At 39.0% G+C, this 27,262-nt stretch overlaps 1 protein-coding gene across 13 annotated transcripts in view; it reads right to left on the bottom strand.

Moving 5' to 3' along the window:
* PIP4K (phosphatidylinositol 5-phosphate 4-kinase) overlaps positions 1–27,262 on the bottom strand; it is a 1,849,876-nt gene that overhangs the window by 1,271,282 nt on the left and 551,332 nt on the right. Inside the window, exon 1 of one of the 13 annotated variants that reach the window (XM_067758110.1) lies at positions 841–864. The exons of the other annotated variants lie outside the window; for them this stretch is intronic. The gene's annotated coding sequence lies outside the window, so the exon portion shown is untranslated. Of the gene's footprint in view, positions 1–840; positions 865–27,262 lie in introns of those variants that run through there. 13 annotated transcript variants of the gene reach the window in all.

Genomic DNA, 27,262 nt, shown 5'->3' on the forward strand with positions numbered 1-27,262 from the left:
CTCAGAATCGCCACGGGCTGTCCTCTTATGTCCCCAGAACACCATCTGCATAATGAGGCGAGACTACTCCCCATCAGGGAGAGAAATGAGATGCTGACCAAACAGTTCCTGTTGAATACCCAGAAACCTGAGCATCCCAACAGACATCTGATTGATGAGCCAGCACCGCCTAGGGGCTTAAGGAGCCATCTCCGTAAGCATTTTGAGGAAAAACGGCACCTCCCCAGCCGTATGAAGCGAAAAAACACAAGCAGGTCCTTGGTGAACTCCACAAACAGGCGTCGGACCGTTATGCCGGGAATTGCCCGGTGAATCCAGTACTCAAAGAAAAGTATCCAAAACTCGCGGAAGAGGAACGCATACTCCCCAGGGAAACGCGTGTCACTCTTGCTCAACTTCGTTCTGGATACTGTAACATGTTAAACTCTTACCTATCCAGAATCAACCCCGACATACAAAATGTATGCCCCGCCTGCAATGTGTCCGCACATGACACTAACCATCTCTTTAATTGTAATGTGGAACCAACGCCTCTAACACCCCTTTCCTTATGGTCCACCCCTGTTGAAACAGCAAGTTTCCTTGGACTCCCGTTAGAGGATATTGATGATAATTTGTGATCGGTCGCGGCTGTTAGGTGGGGCGAAGCACTGCCACAACAATAACAACGACATACAAATAGATGCACTTGGCAATTCAAATTTATAAAACTAATTATAAAACTAAATGTACTTGCCAATTCAAATTTATAAAACTTATTATTTGCAAATATCAATTCACTGACACTCGCAAATTATTCACATATAAAACTGTGGAAAATGGTTGATTTATATTACTCACCTGGGGCTAGCTGCTGGCTCGTGGACGTTCCAAAATAGAAGTGGACGAGTTTAAAACGAAAAGGTCCGCACCACCTGCCGATAGCTAACTTTCGTCGAGTTTTTCCCCTTTGAAGTTAGCGCTCCCCCACCCACCCTGCCGCCCGTTACCGGTAAATAATAATATTGCTAAAAATGTGCATTAGGGTGGTAGCGAATATTTTGGCTGGTGGTCTAAACATGGCGGTCCCCTTGCGGCGAGCAACTCGAAAGAACAAAAAAAGTGATGAGTACGTCAGCAACCGTCCCAAGGCGTAATAACTTATATAAATTAAAATTCCAATAGGATCTCCTGTGAACTCCCGGTCTCCACTAATGCAGCCTCTCTGGGCGGAGCTGTGAATAAAAAAGGAAAACTTAGTGTTCATGTACGTGGGGTTGCTTGGTTTTGATGCACCTGGTTAATTAGATGTACTTTTGTAATTGGTAGGAAATTATAATAACTGCACATGAGCGATGCCAGAACATTATTGTTGGAAAGCTCCGGATATTACCAGTCCGAAGACAGTGGGCTGCATGAGAAGCCCATTGACCGTAGCCGGCGGTGTGCCACTGACCATGATGGTGGCGTAGACGTCGGCACCAAGTGTTAGCAGCACCGGCGCGGATCGATAAAACGTCGGGTCAGCCAGTTTCATGAACTGAAATGATGAGGCGATCGAGGAGTTAATCTTTGCGGTCGGGCTCAGACGAGTATGTCGTGCTACAACGGTAGCCTGGGTCGTGATCCTATCCGTAATTCCATACTTCCCGGGTAGCACTAAGTTAAACTTCGTAAGTCTGGCCGTCTTAAGCCACTCGAGCTGGAGGTCGTTGGCTAAGTGCGCGTATATCACGGACGTCGGCGCAGGGATCAAAGAGGGCGTGCTTCAAATGGAGGCGACCCCCTGCTTCTATTCGCACAATCACGGTAGGAGCAATAGCTATAAATGATCGGGTAATCGTCGTCGCGTCGTTGGTTGCCCGCAGTCTCCCTGTTCGGAAGCCGGTTGCGATCGCCTCTCGTGAGACTAGAGTCGTGGTAATACCTTCCTTGCGTGGTGGATACGGGGCCGCTCTGTCAGTGGAGCGTCGGGTCGAGCGGAACGGACGCGGCTCCGCGCCACCCCGTCGCCCACTGGCATTGCGGTGTGATGGGCGGAAAGGACGTGTCTCCGCGCCATCCCCGTGTTTCTTTCGCACCTGATCGCGTTTCCGGTCCGGGACTGCGGGCCGTTTTTCGTGTTGCAGCAGCGGTCGAAAGGATCGTGCTTCACCTTTGGGAGCTGGGGCGATAGCTAAAGCTGTTGCACCTCTGGAGATCTCTTCCATTTCTTCCTCCTCATCCGCTACCTGTGTGGCCCATGACCGGATGTCCTCCGTTATGTGTATAGAGAGCACCTCGTCGGCGCTTACTTCCTCGTCGTGCTTGTCATGGTAGGTAGAGCGTGGCTGCGGTTGCTCATCCTCCATATGCAGCGTAGTGTGGTGTGGTTCCCGGCAGCGGTGGCACCGGTCGCTGTTAGGGCATATTTCCAACCGATGGAACGGCTATAGGCAAATGGGGGCAGTGCCGGTGAATGAGGACGGCCCGGAGGCGTTCTTCTGCCGACATTCCCCTGTACAGCGGGCATAGTCGTATGCCGTGATTCTTATGGCACAACCGGCAGGAGAAGGTGAAGGAGGCAACGCGTTGCTCCGTCTTGTTCCGTTTGACCGAGAAGCCCGTCATTCTGGAACGGGAATTTGTTATTATTTGTTTTAAACTCCAGGGGGTTGGGTGGCATATGAGCAGGTACTAGGAGCTTAATTGGCTAATATTGTGATTGGCGTACTCGGGATAAAAGGTTTATTTGGGATGAATAATCAGATTAAGTTATTCTGCCGACATAATGACGTGTAGTGGTTGAAACCACTGTTAGGTTTAGTAGAATTTCATTGAGATACGCCTAAAAGTATCTTTAATTTTGAATATGTTTTCATCAGAATGAAAATTCTGATATTCAAACAATCAAAAGAGTGAAAAAATAAAATTATTGAACATAGACTAGACCAACTATATTTTTTGGTAGTTGCTTATGCAGGAAAAACGCGGTTATATACACTATATCACGGTAAATCCGTGTATTGTCACGGCTCTTTGTAATTCAGAGCTGGAGAATGAGATTGTCGTTTAAGCGACGTCGTCCAAATTTGTGTGCGACAGATGTAAAGTGTCCCTTATTCGCTGCCCTGGAACACCCTTTGTGTTGATTTTGGCCATTTTGTGTGAGAATCACAAATTGTGGTGTGCTTGCTGATTTCAACACAACCCTGGTGGGGGTGGCCGACACTACCGAGTGTGGTAATTTGTAGAGCTGTCAGCTGCTGACTCTTCCACTCATTGGGGGGAGACAGCTAGGCGGTGCTGCCAATTTGGCAGCATAACGATAACTAATGGTCATGTCATGAATTATTTGAGGAAATTCACGTGTGAGTTCTAACACGATATGAACTTTGATCATTTTATCAAAAAATTATCATTTTTCCTTGTTTGGAGTCTTTAAGTATTAGAGGTTGTTTACCTTAAAGTATTTTCGTTGTCGGTTTTTTTTTTTAAGTTAAGCTTGCCGTCGACGGCTGTTCATCTGATCAGCGCTTTTGGTTTTACTCATTTGCTGATGTCTGTCTGGTAGCACTGTATTTTAGTGTTGTTATGTTTGCTGAATCTGTGCACAGGAACGACATTTATAGCGTGACCAGTGACGAGTGTATAGGAGGTTTTACCAAGCAAGCATGTAAGTATGCGGATTGTGGCTTCCTTTCTTTATTTTGGATCCTCTTTCCTAATGTGCGATTACCACTTTCTTTCTTTTCCGTTTCAGGGCCTCTTCCGAACGTCGTCTAACACCCCGAATTACATTTTTGAATGTGCCGCGGAACTACAATCGCATAAGATTGACGGTGCGGTATTATGAGGCGGGGCCTTCGTGGTATACCCGTTTTTATCGGGGCTATGAGGGGGTCCTTTGGGTGCGCGCTGACTCTTCTGGCGGGCAAGTGTGCCGAGTGTGTGGGCACACGCTCAGCTGCTTTACCACGTTGAAGGCCCACCTCAATCGCCACATGGGTTTTGCTCCCTATAGATGCAGCTGCGGGAAGCGATACCCTTCGGCTTCCTCGCTGTGGTTACATCGGAAGATTTTTTCGCTTCGCTTTAACGTTTTGTTTTTCCCATTTTGATTTTTTGTAAATATATATTTACCAAAAAAATTATAAATATGTCTTATTAAATGTTCCGTCTTTGTAAAACACGCTTAATTTCTTCTCGTCCTTTATTTGTTCCCCCACCCCTTTTTTTCTCTTTTATAATTTTGTTGTTTTTTTTTTTGTGTTCCGAACCATAGCTGTTGGCAGGGTGTGTCGGGCACCTCCATAGCTCGCGTATGACTGTTCGAGCTTGTCGGATCTCACGGTTCCGAATTGTGGTCCCACGGTAACGCCTACAATGTGTTCACCGCTTAAGAAACAAAAAGGCAATGTCAGACGAGTGACAACCTTGTTTCGTTCATTCAAAAACGTCATTAATTCATGGAAATGAGTATAGAAACATTTCCGAATAAATTTTCACTACGACGAAAACGTGGGCTTGGTAAGTATGCCAGTATCGTTCCCTTTTGATAATTTTATAAATATTCTAATTTCTTATTATTTTTGTTTCATTTCAGCAAACAGATTTAAAGGGCATGATCGCCTGAACTACCGTAGGGTACACGCAAAAAAAGGTATGAAACATTTGCTAAAGATTCTACCACTAGTAGCGACAAAAAGCATGTATCACAACTAAAACTAAGCATTTGGGTTGTAAATGTCGTAAAGAATGTGCTTCAAAACGTGTTGGTTGCTTTTCGTCTGGTGAAAAATGCACTAAAAAATTTCATTATGGCGATAATTGCAAAAATGGTAAACACAGTCATGATAGTGATGAGTGACACACAGATTATGGTGGGTGCACCACCAAAGGATGATGCTAATTCCAAGTTTGCAAAGCCAAACCATACATTTCTCACGCCAAAAATGGCCAGATTATCAACGATATCCTTCGATTTGCCTTCAGCCAAGAAGAACTTCTTCGAATGAATATATACTTATGTGTCAAAGAGCATATGACTGAGTACATATAAGCGTACATACTTTTAGGTGGTGGAAGGATCTGATTTGTAATGGTATGTGATTTTTATTAATCTAATTTTAATTCATTTCATTTTGGAACTTAACATTTCGTAGCTAAATAATCGCTCTCGATATTTATTATTGCTAAAACATTCTTGTATCATATTTGCAACCAATCGGCGCAACCATCACGAAACCTTGTGCTTACTATTAAGTTCTATCAGGACTACTTAAATGGCATTGAAAATTGTAATTTAGATACACGCGTATCTATATCCGGTCCAATTTAGATGACCATAACAAAGTGAGAAAAAAATGAATAAATTCTAAACGAACTCTACCTGTTGAGATAGGCACCAATTAATTTGTGAAAACTACAGGGTGTTAGACGACCTATGTACAGGGAACAATCCAATTAAATATTATGCAAAAGATTGCCCTCCAGTGCAGCGACGTAACAGTTGGCAGTGTAGTTGAACAGTTGAATACGGCTGTGTATTGCTAATTGCTTGTCGGCAATGGCAGAATAATAGAAGAAATTGATAAAGATCGGGAATCAGTAAAAGCGACTGTATAAAGGATTAGATTAACAACAAGCTGGAATAGAAACTCAGGGAAACATTGGCACCAAGATGGCACCAATATCTTAGTTTTCGTTGGAACAATTACCAGAATACCATGACATCGGTACATAAGGTTGTATTGTCTGCGTGCTCGTAATATCATCAACCTTACTGTGCCGGCCGGTCAGGCATCTCCTGGTACGCAGGAACAACAACAAAACGATTAAAACACGGAAAAGTTTCGCTATTAGTAGGCAGTGCGCATAATAGAGGAAAACAAATAGTGGTGGGTTTGAGAGTTCAACAATTGAAGAAGCTATGTCTACTTTACCTTTTTCTATTGGTTTGTGCATTTTTCATGTTTGTTCCAAGCATAAATTTATCTGTGTCTAGTACACAAGGATATGATCCGGAAGCAGTCCATCCGAAACCGCAACCCCACCGCCGCTCCCTCTGGCATCCGAGGAATATAGTGGCGCATTATTTTGGTAAACGTGTTCCAACGGCTTTATCTTCCGTTGCATATTGAACATACAACTTAGACTTGATGCGGTCAATTTATTACATGGATCGCGGCTATGAGCTGGACGAATCTTTTGGTGGTGGTGGTTCAGCTGCCGCAGCTTTGACCAATATTTGTTATTTTCATGACGGTAGTGCCTGTTGCAATGACGGCACTAACAATGGACCAGGTAATGGTGATCAGAGCATGGTGATCAATGGCAGTGTTTCGCGAGCGCAATTTGATCGCTGATATCCATATTTACATTCGCTTCGCTGACTGGAACAACGCACAAGCTATGTAAATGCGTGACTTTTCGCGCTGATAGCCTAGTATTTTCGTAGTCCAATTGACGCGTTGATTATTATTTTTATTATTATAACTAAATATGAAGAATAAGAAATTAGATGAGGGTACTAGTAACAACCATTGCTCGCATAGAACTCTTATATTTACTCCATATTTCTTGTGTCTTCATTATAGTGTTAAATAACTAAAAAAAAAAGGAGCTCACAATGCGGACGAGCCAGAGGTGTTTACCCTTTTTGCGCAGCCATGCCGAAATTCTACTAACAGCGACATTCCTCGACTCGGTGGCGCTCAATGATCCTGGTGGGGGTTTCAGTCTCCTGTCAACTATTGCTGTTACGGCAATCATTATGTCCCCGATGGGCCTCTGGCACCACCCCTTCGTACTGGATACTGGATCGGTCCAGCAAATCAGCAGTTGGGTCAACTGAAGGTATGAGATAATTCGTTGAATTTATTAGATTTGTTGTGTGGAATTTTACAAATTATCTTTTGCGTAAAATTTAGGTAGCGCAGTACATACACCGCACGTTGGCAAGATATGACCATCGAAATAAATGCAACCCTAAGGTTTGAAGGTAATACCAGCACTACCGCTTCATCTCTTGCATATTCAATCCCAGTGGGCAATATGACGGTCCCCACCCTAACGGCTCCCTGGCATGGTCCATGTGTGGTAAAAGACATCGACAAGCGGTTCGCGACATTGTGATTGATATGATTTTTAGTTTGGCGTGAGTACTTAGGGTGTATGATAGGACCTCTTGAACGATTATACCGGTTCAAAGGGGTTTGTATAATTTGTATGGGTTTTAGCTGTAATAAAGTTGTAATAGAGTTTTACAATGGGTGGTCCCTTCTATTGTTCTTCAATTTGCGTTTGAGTTTGCGCAATGAATAGCAAGACTTCGAAAGTGTCTTAAGAAATGTGCGAAAGCAAACTATTTCTGTAGGAAAAACTGCACCAAAATACCCAAACAAGAACTATACGCCATAACCAGCAAATATTTATCGAAAACGATTTAATTATTATTATTTTTTTGTTCATTATTTTATTAACAACGATGTGTTTTTTCGGACACATGCAAGTCCTTTATATACTCATTAAGCAGCCAAACAGTTGGTTTGCATACAATAATATAAATAAAATAATACCAAAAAAAAAACTACCAATATGTGACGGTGATTCTATACCAAGTGCCTACGGTAACTCCGAGTTCGTGACGCTGCACGAAGTAACTGCGAACCTAAGTCTTCTAGTCGGTGAGGAGAATAGCAACCTACTGCTTGGTTCCTGCATTAGTCTCGGACGGTATTTGAGGGAGTTTCCCCACATACCACACCAAGGAAAGTCGCGATCGCACGTCCTATAAGTCCTATCCGTGGCCATCCGTTGGAGAAGAACTCGTCATCAATCACCTAACCAGCGATAGTTAGACTCAATACCAGGCGGATTTCAGGCCGCTGTAATGAATTCATGCGTCACTAATCTTTTAATAGTATACCAAACAACGACAGATCTCGAACGAATATTAACTACCTTTATTATGACTCTAAACCAGTAGCTATTCGTGATGTGTATAATCAGACTCGGAATATGGATAACTGTAGTTGCTGTAGGGGCTGCATTAAGAGGCAGAATTCTTTAACTTATGAATCGTTAGTTATTTGTTTGACGTGGTGGTTATTGCGCCACATCTAGGCCGTCTTTGGGTGGAAACTGAATATTGGTTTTCATTTGTCTTTCGGAATCATATTTGACTCAAATATGTTTACTTTAAGTTACCAACACTTTTTAATCTTTTTTTCTCATTCAGCTTTCTGAATCTTTTCTGCTTATCTGGGTTGACTGATTAATGAATATTCTACGTATTGAAGTTTTACTTGTCATTGAAGATTTTATTTGGTCTGAGATATGAATCAGAAATGATTATTTAAGCATAATCACATAGAAGAGACATTTATTTATTATAAATTAACTTTTTAACCGAAATTACCTTTGAATGTGAAAGTTTTAATCATTTTGGGGTATGATGTCTACTTGAAATTTGCCGGCTGGGAAGCCGTATATGTTCGCATAGTCATATATGTAGATAGTCCTATATATTTGTGCTTATACATATATATGCGGAGATAGATGTGAAGCTTATACTAAACAAACAGACGGCTTATTGAATAATAAAGGCAATTTTCTACATTAAGACGCTTATTGAGCTCAATCTTCCCTACAAAATTCGAATCTATTATTATTTCATTAGTAGCTAATCGAATGCCTAATGAAGTCAAAAGCACAATGCAACTCTGTTGGCAGCGTTCCGCTTCCGTTTCCGTTTCTTAGTTTTCAAAGCAAATATCATTGTCTGCATGGCGGAACGATACAAGGTGGCCGCATCGAACAGCTGATTATAACCTTTTTTATTTGATTTGATACATCAACTACCGGCGCAGTACGATTTTGACATTTGTCCATCGAATTTACAAGTACATGGAATTTTTTTTGTTTGTAGGTATGTCAACATGCTCCCACCTTGTATCGTTCCGCCATGATTGTCTGTCTCATCCTTCATACTAATCGAGCAGTTATTTCTGTGTGAAAGCAAAAAATTTACGATTTCCTTAGCAGGTGAAATGAGATCATTAAGTTTATGTGTGAAAACAGTATTACTCTGCTCTTTCGTTTACAAAACGTTTGAAGGAAAACGGAAATGACACGTTGGTTCGAAGCTAAAAAATGTATGCTTACATAGTTTTTTTTTTTTTTTTTAAGCAATATATTTGATTTTTATTTAGAAAACTAAATCATGAACAAGTATTCGGTCTCGACGTTTGCGAAATGATTATTGAAGAAGATTAAAATTATTGTTAATATTGAAAACGTTTTCACTTCGTTTCTTTTATAAATTTGAAGTTATTTCCAAAAACATTAAAGAAAGGTTTGTTGGGCTTTAACGCATTAAGATTGAATTGTATTAGTAGTACAGCCTAGGGCTGGTATTCTGTGGCAGATAGTGGGTCTGCGTTAGGATTCTGTTGGCCTCGTTCGGGGTGAACGGGAGCTGGGTTGAGCGAGTTGTTGGCCTCGGTCAGGGTGAACGAGTCTTGGTTTTAGCGGTTTGTTGGCTTCGTTCGGGGTAAACGGGAGGTGGGCTAGGGGGTTTGTTGGCCTCGTTCGGGGTGAACGAGAGCTGGGTTCTCCCTTTCCCTCGACAGTTTCTCGGTAGGTACTCCTTTCATCTCCGTCACCCAAGAGCGCGAGGTTTAGAGACTAGTGTAGATTCCCGTGGTGAGAACGGGGATTCCTGTGTGGCACACAGTGCTTAGGGAGGTGGGAATCCTCAAGGGAAGTCCCACGCGGCGAATACTTGTGAAGTTAGTTTAGATTGCTAGGTTTCCGATCACATGACGAGTCCGAGGATTCCGACATTGGCACTGAGTGCCGGGGGCGGTTTGAAAGACTCAGTGGTAGCCTCGCACGTGATCCGCTCACGCGGAGAGCCCGATTATTGCGGTGTGTCGAGAGTAATTTTATGATCCGATGCGATCTTTTTGAAATGAGTTTTGAAACTCTTGACTCCCGCTTCCTACAGCCCGCCCATATGAGGAGCAGCTGCTGGTATGAAGTGCCATGTCAGGGTTTGGTGGGCATATTTAGAGAGGGTTTGGTCGCGCGCATCAGCGCAGAATGCCTTGAACTCTGAGCAGAGAGCCCTCGGCGCACCGACAAAGTTCGTCCCGTTGTCGGAATAGAGGTTTTTCGGGCATCCTCGTCTGGCGAGAAACCGACTAAACGCTGCTAGAAACACGGCGGTGCTGAGGTCGCTAGTCGCCCCTAAGTGGATCGCCTTAGTCGCAAAGCAGACGAATAGGCAGACGTAACCCTGAGACATGCGGCGGCCTCGTCCGCTGTAAGACTTGATGTCAAACGGTCCGGCAAAATCCACCCCGCTGTTGGTAAATTCCCGAGAAAAGGTAGCGCGTTCCGCAGGGAGCATCGGGGAACGTTTGCGGAATAGCGTACAGGCCATGCAGTTGTGAATGATGGATCGGATCATGTTTTTGACCCGAGGTATCCAATACTGCGTGCATAGGAGCCGCAGCATTATTTGGTTTCCGCCATGTATGGAAATGGTGTGGACAAACTGGACTAGGAGACGGGTGAGTCGGCAGGCGTAAGGGAGGATTATCGTGTGACGCTCGTTGACGGGAACGTCCCTGGATGCATTGAGACGACCCCCATCCGAAGGACATTATCTTCGTCGATAAAGGGGTCTAGAGAGAGGATCTCGCTTTTGCCCGCGATGGGTTTCCTAGTTCTCAGAGGGTTTATTTCTTCGGCATAGTGGTTTGTTTGGGATATCCTTATGAGACGGCTAGTCGTAGCCTTGATTTCATCAAGCGAAATCTGGTGCGACTCTGCTTTAAAGGACGCTTTAGATTTTGGATGAGTTCTATTCGAGAATCTTATAATGTAGGAGATTACACGCCACGCCCTTGATAGATCGGAAAACCGATCAAGAATAACCTCGCTATTGTTGATATTTGTTGCTGCATACACTTGTACTCGTTTTTCTTCGATATTTGTGTGGTACTCCTGTTCGCCTTGAGATGGCCATTTCGCTTTGCCTTCTTGCAGCCAAGAAGGTCCATGCACAAAGAGTTGTCGCCTAGGTCCGTGGCTGGAAGTCCTCTGCTGGCTAAGTCCGCTGGATTTGACGCGGACTCGACATGATGCCAAGCTTTATTTCCTACTTTCTCCACGATTTTTGTCACCCTGTGAGCTACAAATGTTGACCAGGAACAAGGGGGTTTTCGAATCCATGCTAGGACGATGGTCGAATCTGTCCATAGGTGAATGTTAAATGTGCCTAAGTTCAGGTTCTCCATCACATTTTCCAAAGTCTCAGCCAGCAAGACGGCACCGCATAACTACAATCGTGGTAATGAAATTGTTTTCACTGGTGCCTCCCTTGTTTTTGCCATAAGTCGACTAACGCAGATTTTGTCCAGCAGACGCTCTTAAGAGATGGGCCCAAACAGAGGGTTTTTGGGAAGTCTTGTTTGAAGGGAGGGGCGACGGTCATAGTTCCTTTCCGTTGGGAGGTATGTTTTCGATTTCCCAGAAAGCGGTTAGTTGCTTGTCTGAGCTTATTTCATTGAAAAAGTATACCCGTATATTGGTTGGGTGAGGTGCTTCTGCACGACCGGTTAACATCCAACCGAAGAAGATTTCTTGGGCGAGAAGCGTATTTAGAACGTTCTTCCGTATACCGTTTAGTATTATCTGGGGATATATGTCGCCTCCAAGTATGAGGTCCACTAGTTCATTAATGAAGAATATCTTATCCGCCAGAATCAGATCAGGGAACGACTGCCCAGTCGTTGCGCTCACTTGGCAAGTCGGAAGGTCCCCTGTTAATTGAGGTAGGACTATGGCCACTGTATCGATGCTTACTAAGGGGTCTGTAAGCGAACCTAAGTTAATCGAGCACGATTCTTTTACCTGCGCCGATAGCGTATTGTTTATTCCCGACACTTGCACATGCAAACGTTTGGATGGCAGGTTTATTCTCTTCTTGAGTCTCTCAGTTATGAAGGAGCACTCGGACCCAGAGTCTATCAGCGCTCTGGCGGAAAATTTCACTCCATTGTAGTGTGTATTAACCCGCGCTGTTCATAATAACACCCCTGTAGTTGTGTTAGCATTATCTTGCTTTTTTCAGACTCCATCTTTGCCCTCGCCGGCTGTGAGGTTGAAGGTGTGTTGTCGGTGGCGTTTTGAGTCCACCTTTGAGGAGTTGTCTTTGGTAGTGCTGTCGGAAGATGGAGCAAGGTGTTGTGCCTTGCGTGGTACGTGCTGCAATTGAATGGGCTAGTGCAGCGTGTCACGGTGTGTCCACCCGATAGACAATTCAGACAATAACTATTGCTTTTTACAAACTCTATTTTCCCTGACCTAGACAACCTACGGAATTTTTGGCAATTTCGTAATTTGTGCTCCGTACTGTTGCACATCTTACATGCCAGCTTTAGTACGGTGGCTTGGTAAACCCCAAGTTTTGTAGAATTTTCCCTAGAATTCGAATTTTGTGGTTTTGTTACCCCTAAGATCAGAAAGCGTCTCTAATGTCTGGAAGCGATTGGACAGGAATTTGTCCATATCCTCCCATTTCGGGATATCTGTTTTTCGTTCTACGGTCTTTTCCCAAAGAGCCAATGTAGATTCAGGGAGTTTTGTTGAGCATAAGTAGGTTATAATTGCATTCCAATTTGTGATGTCAATATTATGACATTGTAGCGCAGAGATGCAATTGTTTATCTCCCGTTGCAATTTTTCGATTGAGGTTCCACACTCGTGTTCGACTGCCGTCAGATTTAATGAGAGTTTAAGTTGGATGTTTACTAGGATACGTTTATTTTCATATCTGTCGCTTAAGTTTTTTCAGGCTGTTGCAAACCCCTCGTTTGTTAACGAGCACTTGCTCACTATTTCTTTTGCCTCCCCTTGCGTTTTTGTTTGAGATAGTATAATTTCTCGACATCTTTCAGATCGGTATTGTGGATGTAAATGGCCGTGAAAATATCTCTAAAGGCTGGCCAAGAAAGGTAGTCGCCTTTAAATACATCGGTGTCGCAAGGCGGCAGCCGCATTTTATGTCCACGGCGCGAAGAGTCTTCATCCCTTGCTTCATCTTTTGCCGGCTGTGGGGTGATAGCTTCGACTTCAGCCTCCACAGCAGACATGCATTGCAGGTAGCATGCGAAGTAACTTTTATTCTTTCTTCTTAGCGAGTTCCACTTTTGACAGCTCAGGATTGCTGAGGAGACCTTCATATGTAGACTTGTTCTTCTTCCATAGTGCCCTCAGCTCCTCTTGCAGTAGTGCAAGGGCGTGCTTGTTCCGGGATTCGGCCGGGGTGGAGTTGAAATCTTGTTTAAACTCGACTATGGAATCAGTCAATCTAATATAAGTCTCCATTGATTTTATTAATTTGAATATCTTGTTTCTTTAAAGGTGTTGAGCTTGGGGGTAAACGACTGAGTGGCGCTAGTGTATATGCAACCGCAGCAAAAATTATAAGTGTGTGTTTTTTTTTTTGAGTGGTACAGCTATCAATCTTGCTGAGATTGAATTGTGTCTAAGTAGAATCCTTAAAAACACACGGATTGAAATTCTGATCTGATTGAATGTGTTAACACAGATAGAAATCCGTATGTGAATTTAGTGCGATAAGCAAAAATAAAATAATTATGTGAACCACAGATAGAAATCCTGACGAGGATTTCGTGTGTATTAAGTGATAGAAATTACAGATTGAAATCCTGAGGAGGATTTATTGTGTATGTAGTGATATGCAGCACAGATAGAAATCCTGGAGAGGATTTAATGTGTATCAGGTGATATTAAAACACAGATAGAAATCCTGACGAGGATTTAATGTGTCTACAGTGATGTGCAATGCAGAGAAGAGAATCGTCTGCTAATATTTAATGTGTCTAAGGTGTGTTAGACACAGATAGAAATATTTTCCAAAAATTTAGCGTGTCTAAAAAAAGGTTTTAAAACGCAGATAGTAATCCCGATGTGGATATAGTGTGTTAACATCGAGATTTGAAATACAACTCTATCTCCTTATGTGAATTTAATGTGTGTAACCTAGCAATTTGAACCACAGATAGAAATCCCGACGAGGATTTAATGTGTATACAAAAAGTGTGATGTGAACGCTGATGAGTATCCTCGAGTAGCCAACCAGGGTATCTTTCCCAACAAAAAGAAATAAATTTTGTATATCCAACTTGACGTGAAAACCGTACAATTTAAAATATTTATTAAGAAAAAAAGTGTGAAAAATACAATCTATATAAAATAAAGTGATATAGATTAATTGTGTGATTAAGCCACTAGCCACCCAACGTAGTTATACTTTTTTGGCTTGTGGTATTATTTCAGCTCGCAAACTGATTAATAAAGTGAATTCTGTGATAGATAAGCTAAGTCTATCAACCAAGTGAAAATATGGTTCCTGCAGCAAGTTTTTGTCAACGTATGTGACGACGAGGGGGTACAACACAGTGCAGTGATGAATGTGTGAAAAAAAAACTAAAAAAAATTCACTGACTGTCTACCTTGAGCGGTGTCGGGTAACCCTTACCACTGGTGGGGGGAATTATCACTTGCTTTGCCTTGTATCAATCACTGAGTGCACTTTCTTTACGTGAATTACGTAAATAGAAAAAAAGTGTGTGCAACCAAGCAACCACGTACCTTAAGTTTTTTAAGCGAGTCGTTGATCGCCGTTGTGTTGATGTGATGATTTTTCTGATGGGATATTGTATGTGAACTTCAAGAGTGTACTGCGATGTTGAAAATGTATGATGTGCTGTTGACTGTAATGGACTGTATATTGTGGTGACTTGTAGTTGGATGATGATGTGATGTTGTGTGATGAAGCTAATGGACTGTATGATTTATAATGGATTGTATGTGATGTTGATGAGTGGGCTGTTTGATGTTGTGATCTCGATGTATGTTTCTTTAATGGTGTGTTCAGTTTATACTTATATTTAAGAATTCGTGAGCTTAACACCGGCTTATAATAATTGAATTTCAATTATTATGTTTTCTAAGAGAAATTGAAAAGAAAGAAACATTTACTGGCATATTGTGATGAAACCATTTCGAAAACCGCCAACGTAATCATCATCAGGCAACTTTGTAATGTTATCAAAAGTTTCACCGGGATTCGAACGGTGAATCACATGGTGAAACTGCAGTTGCCTTTAACCACTAGGCTATCCTGCTGGTATTTTTTCATGCTTAATTCAGTTTTTCTCATTTCTACACTAACAACACAATTCAGACATTTTGTCTCTATATTAATTTGAGTGTCATGTAGATTTGTTTTTGTAAAGTTCTTCTTCGTTGCGAGTGAGAAGCTTTGTAAACTCGGGCTCAGTTTTACATATTTATGTATGTTTGCTTAATGGTGTGTTCAGTTTATACGTATATTTAAGAATTCACCAGCTTAACACCGGTTATAATAATTGAATTTCAATTACTATGCTTTCTAAGAGAAACTGAAACAAAGAAACATTTACTAGCATATTGCGATGGAACCATTTCGAAAACCGCCAACGTAATCATCATCAGGCAATTTTGTAATGTTATCAAAGGTTTCACCGGGATTCGAACCGTGAATCACATGGTGAAACTGCAGTTGCCTTTAACCAATAGGCTATCCTGCTGGTATTTGTTTTCATGCTTAATTTAGTTTTTCTCATTTCTCCACTAACAACACAATTGAGACATTTTGTCTCTATATTAATTTGTGTGCCATGTAGATTTGTTTTTATAAAGTTCTTCTTCGTTGCGAATGAGAAGCTTTGCAAACTCGGGCTCAGTTTTACATATTTATGTATGTTTGTTTAATGGTGTGTTCAGTTTATACTTATATTTAAAATTCATGAGTTTAACACCGGCTTATAATAATTGAATTTCAATTATTATGTTTTCCAAAAGAAACTGAAATGAAAGAAACATTTACTGGCATATTGTGATGGAATCATTTCGAAAACCGCCAACGTAATCATCATCAGGCAATTTTGTAATGTTATCAAAAGTTTCACCGGGATTCGAACCGTGAATCACATGGTGAAACTGCAGTTTCCTTTAACCCCTAGGCTATCCTGCTGGTCTTTGTTTTCATGCTTAATTCAGTTTTTCTCATTTCTAAACTAACAACACAATTGCGACATTTTGTCTCTATATTAATTTGTGTGTCATGTAGATTTGTTTTTGTAAAGTTCTTCTTCGTTGCGAATGAGAAGCTTTGTAAACTCGGGCTCAGTTTTACATATTTATGTATGTTTGTTTAATGGTGTGTTCAGTTTATACTTATATTTAAGAATTCATCAGCTTAACACCGGATTATAATAATTGAATTTCAATTATTATGTTTTCTAAGAGAAACTGAAAAGAAAGAAACATTTACTGGCATATTGCGATGGGACCATTTCAAAAACCGCCAACGTAATCATCATCAGGCAATTTTGTAATGTTATCAAAGGTTTCACCGGGATTCGAACCGTGAATCACATGGTGAAACTGCAGTTGCCTTTAACCCCTTGGCTATCCTGCTGGTATTTGTTTTCATGCTTAATTCAGTTTTTCTTATTTCTACACTAACAACACAATTGAGACATTTTGTCTCTATATTAATCTGTGTGCCATGTAGATTTGTTTTTGTAAAGTTCTTCTTCGTTGCGAATGAGAAGCTTTGTAAACTCGGGCTCAGTTTAACATATTTATGTATGTTTGTTTAATGGTGTGTTCAGTTTATACTTATATTTAAGAATTCATGAGCGTAACACCGGCTTATAATAATTGAATTTCAATTATTATGTTTTCTAAGAGAAATTGAAAAGAAAGAAACATTTACTGGCATATTGCGATGGAACCATTTCGAAAACCGCCAACGTAATCATTATCAGGCAATTTTGTAATGTTATCAAAGGTTTCACCGGGATTCGAACCGTGAATCACATGGTGAAACTGAAGTTGCCCTTAACAACTGGGCTATCCTGCTGGTATTTGTTTTCGTGCTTAATTAAGTTTTTCTCATTTCTACACTAACAACACAATTGAGACATTTTGTCTCTATATTAATTTGTGTGCTATGTAGATTTGTTTGAAGTTCTTCTTCGTTGCAAATGAGAAGCTTTGTAAACTCGGGCTCAGTTTTGCATATTTATGTATGTTTGTTTAAGCTATTCATCCCAATCGTCTTTGTCAATGGATATGTAGGAACGCACATATTCATTGAATGTTCTATGGCTGCGTTCGACAGTACCCTAAGTTTGATGGTGGTAGGGTGTTGAGGTTTTATGCTCTATTTTTAGAAGCTTGCACAATTCCTCAAATAAACTATTTTTGTATTCGGTTCTCATATCCGTTATAATTGTTTTCATACAACCATAAACCAGAATGAAATGTTCGAATGCAGCCTTAGCAACTGCTACAGCATGTTTGCTTTGGACGGTCACTGTAACCAAATATTTGGTTAGGTCACATGTAATAGTAACCGCATATTCATTTCCATGTATCAATGTTGGTAATGGTCTTATTGTATCAATTTGTACTATATCGAAAGCCTTTGGTGGTGTCTCCGTTATAGTCATTCGTTCTTTCAGGTATTTATTGACTTTACTTTTATTACAGTGAACGCATTTTTTAATATATTTTCTGATATTGTTTTTCATTCCTTTCCAGTAGTATTTTTATCTTATTTTATTTGTCATGCGATGTATTCCTGGGTGGCCACCAAAAACAGGATCGTCATGATATTTGTGAAGAATTTCTTTAATATTCTCGTTATTTATCACATACTTAACCTCTGGAGTTAATGCTATAATTAAATTTTTGAGAACTGTGGTACCAATTTCTTTATATTTGTCTACCCGGGTATAATTATTCTTAAACAATTTGTCTCCTAAGGATAACTGTATTTTTCCAATTCCCAAATTGCCGGCTTCTTCCATAAGCCTGGCAAAGAATTGACCTAAGTCAATCTTTGCCTCAACAATTAAGTTTTTTTATATTAATTTCGCTACAAATTTTCTTTCCGTATTTGAAAAACAATTTCGGAGGATCGAAAATCAGATGGACTAGTCTCTTTACGTCACATTTTTTAGCGCTTCATATATTATTGGGTTCTCTTTGTGACTTTTTATTTCTTCATTTTTACCACTGGAATGTTCATTGTTATAATTTTTATTAGTTTCCGATCTAGTCGTAACTTTAAATATTTTACACGCTTCTACCGATATTTGTTTTAGGTCTTTAATATCTATGCGTGATAATGCGTCGGCTACATAGTTTTCTTTACCTGCGATATACTCAACCTCGAAATCATATTCTTCCAAATCTAGTCTAATTTTAGTCAATTTTGATGAAGGGTTTTTCATTGAAAATAAAAATGTTAAGGGTCTTTGGTCTGTTTTGACCAAAAATGTTTTACCGCAGACGTATGGTCTGAAATATGTTATGGCCCAATGAATGACCGCTAATTCTTTCTCAATTGTTGCCTTATTAGTTTCTCCTTTTGTAAATGATCTTGATGCATATGCAATTGTCAATTTTTTCCTTCATACTCTTGGCTTAACACTGCTCCGCAAGCATACCCACTTACGTCAGTTGTTATACACAAATGTTTATTGAAATCGGGATATTGTAGGATATTTGGGCTTATTAACGCAGCTTTCAAATATTCAAAGGATTTTTTACAATCCTCTGTCCAGTCGAAAACTACATTTTTCTTGCAAAGTCTTGTTATTATTCTAGAGTATTCCGCAAAATTTGGAATGAATATTCTGTAATAATTGCAAAATGCGACGAATCTTTTCGCCTCATCCGCATTTTTAGGGGTTGCGAAATTTTTAACAGTTTCAAATTTACTGGGATGTGGCAAAATTCCTTTGCTTGTGCACTTATGACCAAGGTAGGTTACTTCTTGGCTGAAAAATAAAAATTTATCCGGATGTAATTTTAAATTATATCTTCTACAAGTTGCGAAAACATCTCGTAATTTTTTAATCATATGATTTTCGGAGCATCCTAATACGACTAAATCGTCCATGTATAGAAATGCTTGTGAAGGTTTTAAGCCTGTAAATGCCAATATCATCATTCTCTGGAATGATTTCGGTGCTACTTTAAGGCCATACGGTAATCTTTTAAAACGGTAAGCACCGTTATATTCTGTAAATATATATCTCTTGACTCCTCGCTGAGTTCAATCTGGTGAAATGCAGACATTAAATCAAAGCATGAAAAATATTTAGCTCTTCCTAATTGATCTAGTATGTCGTCAATTCTTGGTAAAGGGAATTTATCTGCGGTTAATTTTTTATTTACCTGTCTGTAATCTACAATCATTCTCCATCTTTTTCTTGGTTGTTCGGTAGTGATTTTTTCGGTACTAATAAAATTGGACTATTGAATTCTGAAGTTGAAGGTTCTATTATGTCATCTTTAACAAATTTGTTTACTTGTTTATTAATTTCACTCTTATGAGCTTCTGGTATTCTATAATTTTTTACGTAGGCTGGGTTATTGTCTTTCATATGAAGTTTTTGTTTGTAAAAATTATTAGTGGTAATTTGTTCTGTTTCCAATGAAAAAATGCATTAAGTGATTTATTTGCAAATTTTTGAAAATTTTTGTTTAATCTTTCTAATTTTTCCTTATTGTTGGCCTCATTTTCGAGTTTTTTATTTTCAATTATTGTATAATCATTCAAGTTTTCTGTACGTGTTGCATTTTTATTTGTTGTATTTATAATTCTAACAAATGTTTGTTGTGAATTTGCTAGTGTGTTTGCAATAAAAATACCTTCAGACAATTCTTGTTGTGGGATTAATAAATCTGAATTTTTATTTTATATGTGAATTTGTCGAACTACTTCTGATAGTGAGGGAATTGAAATACTATTGATTGTTGGTTTGTTAGTCATCTGAATTATTATATTTTGTGGATAATCATATGGTCTCAATATTAGAGTGTCTTCTTCTTTGTGATAATCTAGAATGCAATTATATTTTTTAATGAAATCTAAGCCTAATATTCCATCACATGGAATTGGAAAATTGTCTTCTACTACATGAAATTTATGTTTAATCAATAGATAATCATCCCTTAAGTCTGCTTTAACCATGCCAATAGTGCTTGTTATACCTTGACCAATTCCTCTTAAATCGGTTGTTTGCGAATTATCAATTGTGACATTACTGTCAATTTGACCCTTTTTTATAATTAACATATCCGCTCCTGTATCTATTAGGAGGGTTGAAATCGAATTATTCAGTGTTGTTTTGGAAGATATGTAGCTATTAAGTTGTAAATTTGAAAAATTGAAAATATATAATTTTTTATTTATCGAGGTGGAGTTTGTTGGTTTTCCTGCTGTGTAACATTTCGGACATTTCTGGTATTATTGCGGATATTTCCTCGCGATCCGAAATTTCGACCAGACCTTTGGTTATTTTGTCTGTTATTATTATTATTGTTATAATTGTTATAGGTATTGAAAGAACGTCTATAATTTCCTCTATAATTATTGTTTTGGTAACTCCTGCGGAAGTTACCTCGGAAATGATTTTGTTGGCGAATATGTAACAGTGAATTTGGATTTCCAGTTACTTCTGTGCAACTGTTAGTAAATTTTGATACCGCTTCGTTCATTCAGGTGAACGTTCCAGCTAGTATAATTGTTTTTACTTTGTCGTTGGTGGAGTTTTTACACATAGCTTTCACAGCTGATTGTGTAGCATACTTGGTTGCTAACTCTGGTGTTAGTCCGTCAAATATGTATGCTCCTTCCAACGATTTTGTGAGCTTTTCAATTTCAGCAGTGTATTGATTTGCAGTTTTACTGCGTTATTGGATATCCAGGAGTTTTGCTGTTAAAACTTCTACTGATTCACCCTTGATTTTTAACATCAATTTTTGTTTTATTTCCTGAATGGAAGATTCAGTGCTTATTATATTTCTAGCTGTCCCTTTTAGTTTTGTCTTTATAATGGATACCGCGATAGCCTCGTGACTATCCTTGATTTGCTCGAGGATATCAAGGGCATCCAGAAAACTGAATTAGTTTTCAGATTTTCCATCGAAATCTGGTAAGATCGATGATGCAGTTTTAATGAATTCAACGTTTTTCTGTGGCATTTTGTCACTTTCTGTTTGCGAATCTTTATCAGTAATTTCAATTTTTAGGTAGCGTTGCCAAATGTCCCGTATTGGCCGGGACATCCGTATTTTTCACAAATTTTAAAGTGTCCCGCCGGGAAATATTATGTCCCGGCATTTTCACAATATCAAAATTAATAAATTATAATCTACTACGAAACATGGCCATATTTGCGGCTTCGATTGCATTCAGGTCATTAGAATATTGCATGCAACTCTGCAAAGAAGAAAAGTTCATTCCTACTGTGGTTCTTAATACTGTCAATGTTTGACATTTCGCACACCTTAATATTCATTCTCATTAAACACAGTAAACATATTAATTGTTAGCCTGTTTCAAAAAAATATTTATTATAAATAAATGAGTTTAAAAAGTTTAATTCCATATAATTATTTCGCCGAAATGAGCAAACCATACAAATATATATGTAGGTGTTTCTTAATTTTCAAATGTCCCGGGAAATTTTTAAAAATCCCTGGGATTTGGCTCAAATTTGAGGTTTGTCCCGGGAACCCGAAATAAAAATCTGGCAACCCTATTTTTAGGGCTTCCCCTAAATTGGGTTGAGTCTCTGGCAAAAAGACAGCAAAATTTATTTCTATTTCTTTTTATTTTTTTTTTAAATTTTTTTTTTTATTTATATCTACTCAGTGAGGATACCAATTTATCCCTGACACTGGAAAAAATTTGTTGTGCCTCTAGATGATGTTTAGCTGTCAACTTGCTATACACCCTTTGTGTGGTCTTTTCTATATTGTTCAACGACTGTAATATTGTCGTGAGGTGTTTCAACACAGTAAATCTTAGTATGGCTGTATTTTTATTAATATATTTATATGATTGGCGGCCACCGTGGTGTGATGGTAGCGTGCTCCGCCTATCACACCGTATGCCCTGGGTTCAACTCCCGGGCAAAGCAACATCAAAATTTTAGAAATAAGATTTTTCAATTAGAAGAAAATTTTTCTAAGCGGGGTCGCCCCTCGGCAGTGTCTGGCAAGCGCTCCGATTGTATTTCTGCCATGAAAAGCTCTCAGTGAAAACTCATCTGCGTTGCAGATGCCGTTCGGAGTCAGCATAAAACATGTAGGTCCCGTCCGGCCAATTTGTAGGGAAAAATCAAGAGGAGCACGACGCAAATTGGAAGAGAAGCTCGGCCTTAGATCTCTTCGGAGGTTATCGCGCCTTACATTTTTTTTTTTTTTTATTTATATGATTTTTCCGCCAAAGTCTTCTCTTCCACAAATATGTTCGTAATGGTTCTTTGTCCATTGGGGTATATATTTGTCCCTTAGATTTAGACCTTGTCTAGACCATCTGCTCGGCTTATGTATTTTTTCTTTAAAAATGTGTTATGAGCTGAGTATAATTTGAGAATTGAAATTGTTAATATTATCAACAAGATTTTGATGATTTCTAATGCCTCACTATGGTCGACTACCTGAATGGAATTAATTACATTCGCATTAGGCTCTTCCACTTTGGATTCTTTATTTCCCATTTCAAAATAACAATCGCAAACATTTTCTTTTATTTATTTATTTATTTATTTATGCTTTATACTGATATGGGTCGGTTCGTCCCATGAATTTAACTTCGAACCTCCACATTTCTTCACCTGTGGTTAGTATTGATACTAGTACATTTTCTAAGGTGTGTTCCTTAGGCATATCAATCGGTTTCCACCATTTCTTAAGCCAAACTAATGATTTTTCCGCTTTTTTGTAATTTCTGAAATGATTCAAGACCCCTCTCAAAACTCCTACTCTCATACTCTAAATTATTAACAGCGCGGTTGATAGTCTCGTATTCAAGGTCAGCGCTCTCCATAGAAATTTTTTTTTTATGCCTTTGATCTTTCTTATCTCATTTTTTAAACAGATTCTTTCCTCCGTGCTTAACTTTATTTTCTGATATGATATCGCTACTGCTCTTCTAAAGTTGAATCTTTTCCTCCTCTCTTTCTTTTCCTCCTAGTTCGCTTGGGAATCTTAGGTTCCTCTACCTTTGGTTTTGTTCTGCGCCTATATTCTTCTATAGTAATAGGCTTAGGGCCCTGTCTAATTTTTTCTACTGGTTCTGCTACTTCTTTTGTTTCTTCTTCTTTTTCTACCTTTTCTTTCTCTTCTATAATCAAACTGCTATAACGAAAGAATATAGCGTCGAATTCTGCCTGACTTATTATATCGTCGTTCATTTGGGGAAAAAGGAAAAAACAATTCTTATTTTTATTAGCAAAAATCTACTTTTTGCCCTTAACTGGCAGCCGTTAGTTTGCCATATCCTTCTAAAGGGAAAAATGAAAATACATAGATACTTAAATGCTAGAGGTATTGCTCAATTTTGCCATGTTATTTGTCCAGTATGTCCCTTGCTGCGGGATTTGACTGCTTCCCTTATGCCTTCTTTTGCTGCGGGATATGGTTGAATTTGCTTCCCTGTTTTGCTCACCCTTGCCATGGGATTAGTGCTCAGGCCGGAATCGTTATATATTCCACTCCGTTATGCGATGTTAATTTGGATCCGTTCATGTCAATTTATGCCAAATATTTTGTCAAATTGCGTCTAAATGCTGAGTATATTCCTCAAATGTATACCAATTCATTCAATTTCAACGTTTAATGCTGCATCCAATTCCTCAAATGTATACCAATTCATTCAACTGCAACGTTTAAAGCTGCATCCAATTCCACAATGTGTCCGGTTTTTTTCTCATTATTTTTGTCAGTTTAATAAAATACTGGAGGACTTTACAATAGGTCTGCCTTTATTACAAGCAGCAGCCTTTGGAAGAATTTTTAAAAGATTTAAAAAGGAGTCTGCTTTTTAATTTCAGCAGTTCAAAGTATTTTTAGTGATTCCGCCTTTTCAGTTCGGTGGATTTGGAAGGATCGCCATGTAAGTTAAAATAAAATAAATTAGAGTTCGAGTGATGCCGTCATTCGGCACCAAGAAAATGAATGGGTTTATTTAAAATATCTTCTGTCTATTTATACTGAAATATTACAAACAAATTCTTATGTATTACTTATTTACTATGTTACTTATTTACTTTGATTCTAAGCCTAACAACAACATGTAGCCAAACCTACGCATGCACATTCACATACACGTGCTTATAGTTGCAAGGCACATGAATACGCAAATTCAGCAACAATTTTATTTGGTTACGTTTTGTTTACGTTATCAGCGAGCAGCTCAAAAGCCACGCGTGCTAAGTGTTTTGTAAGTATACATGTATGTATGAATGCATTTATTTTGGCTACATTACACAATTTTTCGACCAAAACAATCCCCAAAACCCAAAAAATATTTATTTTTTTTTTCAAAAAACTGTTATAAAAACGTTGGCGATATGGATAGTGGAACATTTTTTTCCTGAGCCCTAAATCGTTTATCTTTCGTCCATACAAATCGACCCAGGTTAATGCATACCTTGCGTGATGAAGCCGGAGGATACACTGCGACTTCTGCAGAATCAGAATCCAAACATACCGACACAGGATTGGAAGGTACTTACTGTATCTCGGCCTACGGAGGAAGATCAGTTCTACATCATCCAAATAAACAAGCAGGCGAGGATATATTGCATGCGCAGCTTGGAAAATGTTCTTTGGTACAGGCAAAATTTACATGCGACTCAGGAAAAGAAGTCCCGAAAATAAAAATCCTAACACGCTAGAAGTGGGCGAAGTCGAAAAGGACCTCAAAAGCCTAAAAGAAAAAGGTGGAGGTAGCCGTCGCACAGTGTACTTTTTTCACTTTTAGGATGCCAAAATTAATAACAGCCAAACCAATGGAGCAATTCATTTGAAATTTTGCAGTGTGGTTGGAGATACCTAAATCTGATTTGAGAATAAAAATGGGCGTGTCCGCCCACTTTTTCTCCTTGCTCTCATATAAGGTGAAATTCCACATAATCATATTTTCTACTTTAAAAGCATTTTCCAGTGCCAATATAAATAAAAAATTTTTATATTTCTTAACTTTAGCTTAGAGGGTTTTGATTAATATTTAAAAAAAATTATTTTCAAATTCAAACACAACATAGGTACATATATTTGTAAAAACTGAATCGAAATACATACTTATAAATAAAAAGTGATATTATAACTGGTATAAAGTTAGTCGGAGTCAATATCGCCGACATGCTCTGGTTCAGATAATAAGCCAATAACTTCACTCGTTAATGCTCTCCGCTTTGACCTAGGGGTTTTCGGTAAACTGTTTATGAACGGGTCTGACGATATCAGCAATCTGTGCAGCGAATCCAAGTTACTACAAATTCTTGACTTTTTTGTGGTGAAAAGTTCACGACAGTTTCGTACATTTTTGTTTCTGGACTCTTGACCTTCTTCCGAAAGTTGACCAATAGGAAGATTAGCAGACACAATTATACTCTTTCCATGAAACAGAATTTTATGTACGCTCACTGGCATATTGTACCAAGCATATTCCGATAAATATAGTACACTTGTCTCTCTCACATAGTGGTCAAAAGCTTCAGAATTTATTTGAAACCCACATCCTATGCATGAAAGTATTGTATGAAACCTTTTAAAAAGATTGATGTTTATGCCAACTTCTTTCCGGAATCTATTTTGGATATCTTCTTTCTTCTTTTTCATCTTTTCCTTATTTTCTTCGCCCCGCACACACCCGGTCTTCATTTCCATTCGATAAGCGATGTGTAGCATACATTCCATGCACCGTATCCAAGAATGTAAAGGGAAATTCCGAAAGCAAGCATGCTTTTGTCAACATTTCGCTCTGACAGGGCTCGAATATTGTTCATATCTTTTGGAGAAGCCCCACATATGTAGCACTTTTGCGATGATGTATATGCCGACAGAGCGTTAGATAGACGTATATGTGATGCATACATACATATTGTAACGAATTTTTATTTGCAAATCCTCTTATTTGCCCTTTTGCTAGGATCGTATCGCTAAACTGTTGAATAAATAACTCCAATTTGTAATAATGCAAAATGGCCTTTATTAAAGTACTTCACAATACACTCAACTATGCAACGAATAGCTTGCTTAATAACCACACTGATTGATAGCTCAATGAAACTCTACTATTCAAAATAATACTGCTATTGCTCGCTAGATATCGTCTTAATCGCAACTGCTTGACAACTCAAATCAAACTGAATTACTTCTTACTCGCCTGCATCGCTTTTATAGTTTACGCTGCATACTTCTAGGCTCTTCGATTTCCAGAAGTTACTAGTTGTTTCGGCTACAAAATCGCCAGCCACAACTACGTGCACAAATTATTGCTCTCTCTTGTGACAACTCAGATAAGGTATATGCATGTGTTTGTAGTTTACAGTCTCCCGCACACACATAAGCGTATAAGTAAATTCATCGGTGTGCGACATCTCATCTCTCGCTGCCTTGTATGTAAATGTTGCTCGTCGGAATGTGTACATATGTGTCACTGCTTAGATCGGCTTAGAGCTGGCAGCACTCCTTAGTTTTGCTAATATTCGTAACAATATGTATATTCCCGAAGCACTCAATTGCTAAAAAGTATCACCAATAATAGACAACCCTCAGGTAGGCGTGCATACATAACATAAGTTGATGGGATAAGTGCACAACTCGTTATCTATGGGAAAACTCATATGACAAACAATGAAGGCTATTCAGTGCACAAGTTTCCTTTTTCTGGGTTTTTACCATTTCAGGTATAACTGTCTTTTTTGGGATCTAGTATTGTAGACTTGAATTGAGGACATTCCATTGTTAGGTCACTGCGGTTAATACGTGAGCGAGGGCATAGAGACCTTAAGTTGGCGATTACAAAGAAAAACGCAAAATTTCGCAATGGTTTGTTTTTTATCTCAAACTATATGATTTTCCCTTTAATGTGTATGTATTCGTTCAATGGAATTGGGCGGAATCAGGCAAGTTTTATTCTATTGAAAACGAAAAATTTTCTAAGCTTACAAAACTTTTAGTGGCTGTCTACAACAAAAAAATAAAATTTGAAAAAAAAAAACGCCTACGTGGCTGAAACTTACCAATGCTATTATGAACTACCCAAGTATGTTAAACAAAATAGTTTCAAGTCAAAACAGTTATCGAAAAATCGACCACGTGGCCACAAAGTTGGTCAAAA

The sequence above is a fragment of the Eurosta solidaginis genome, chromosome X, assembly GCF_040869045.1.
Source record: "Eurosta solidaginis isolate ZX-2024a chromosome X, ASM4086904v1, whole genome shotgun sequence".
NCBI classification, from domain to species: domain Eukaryota; kingdom Metazoa; phylum Arthropoda; class Insecta; order Diptera; family Tephritidae; genus Eurosta; species Eurosta solidaginis.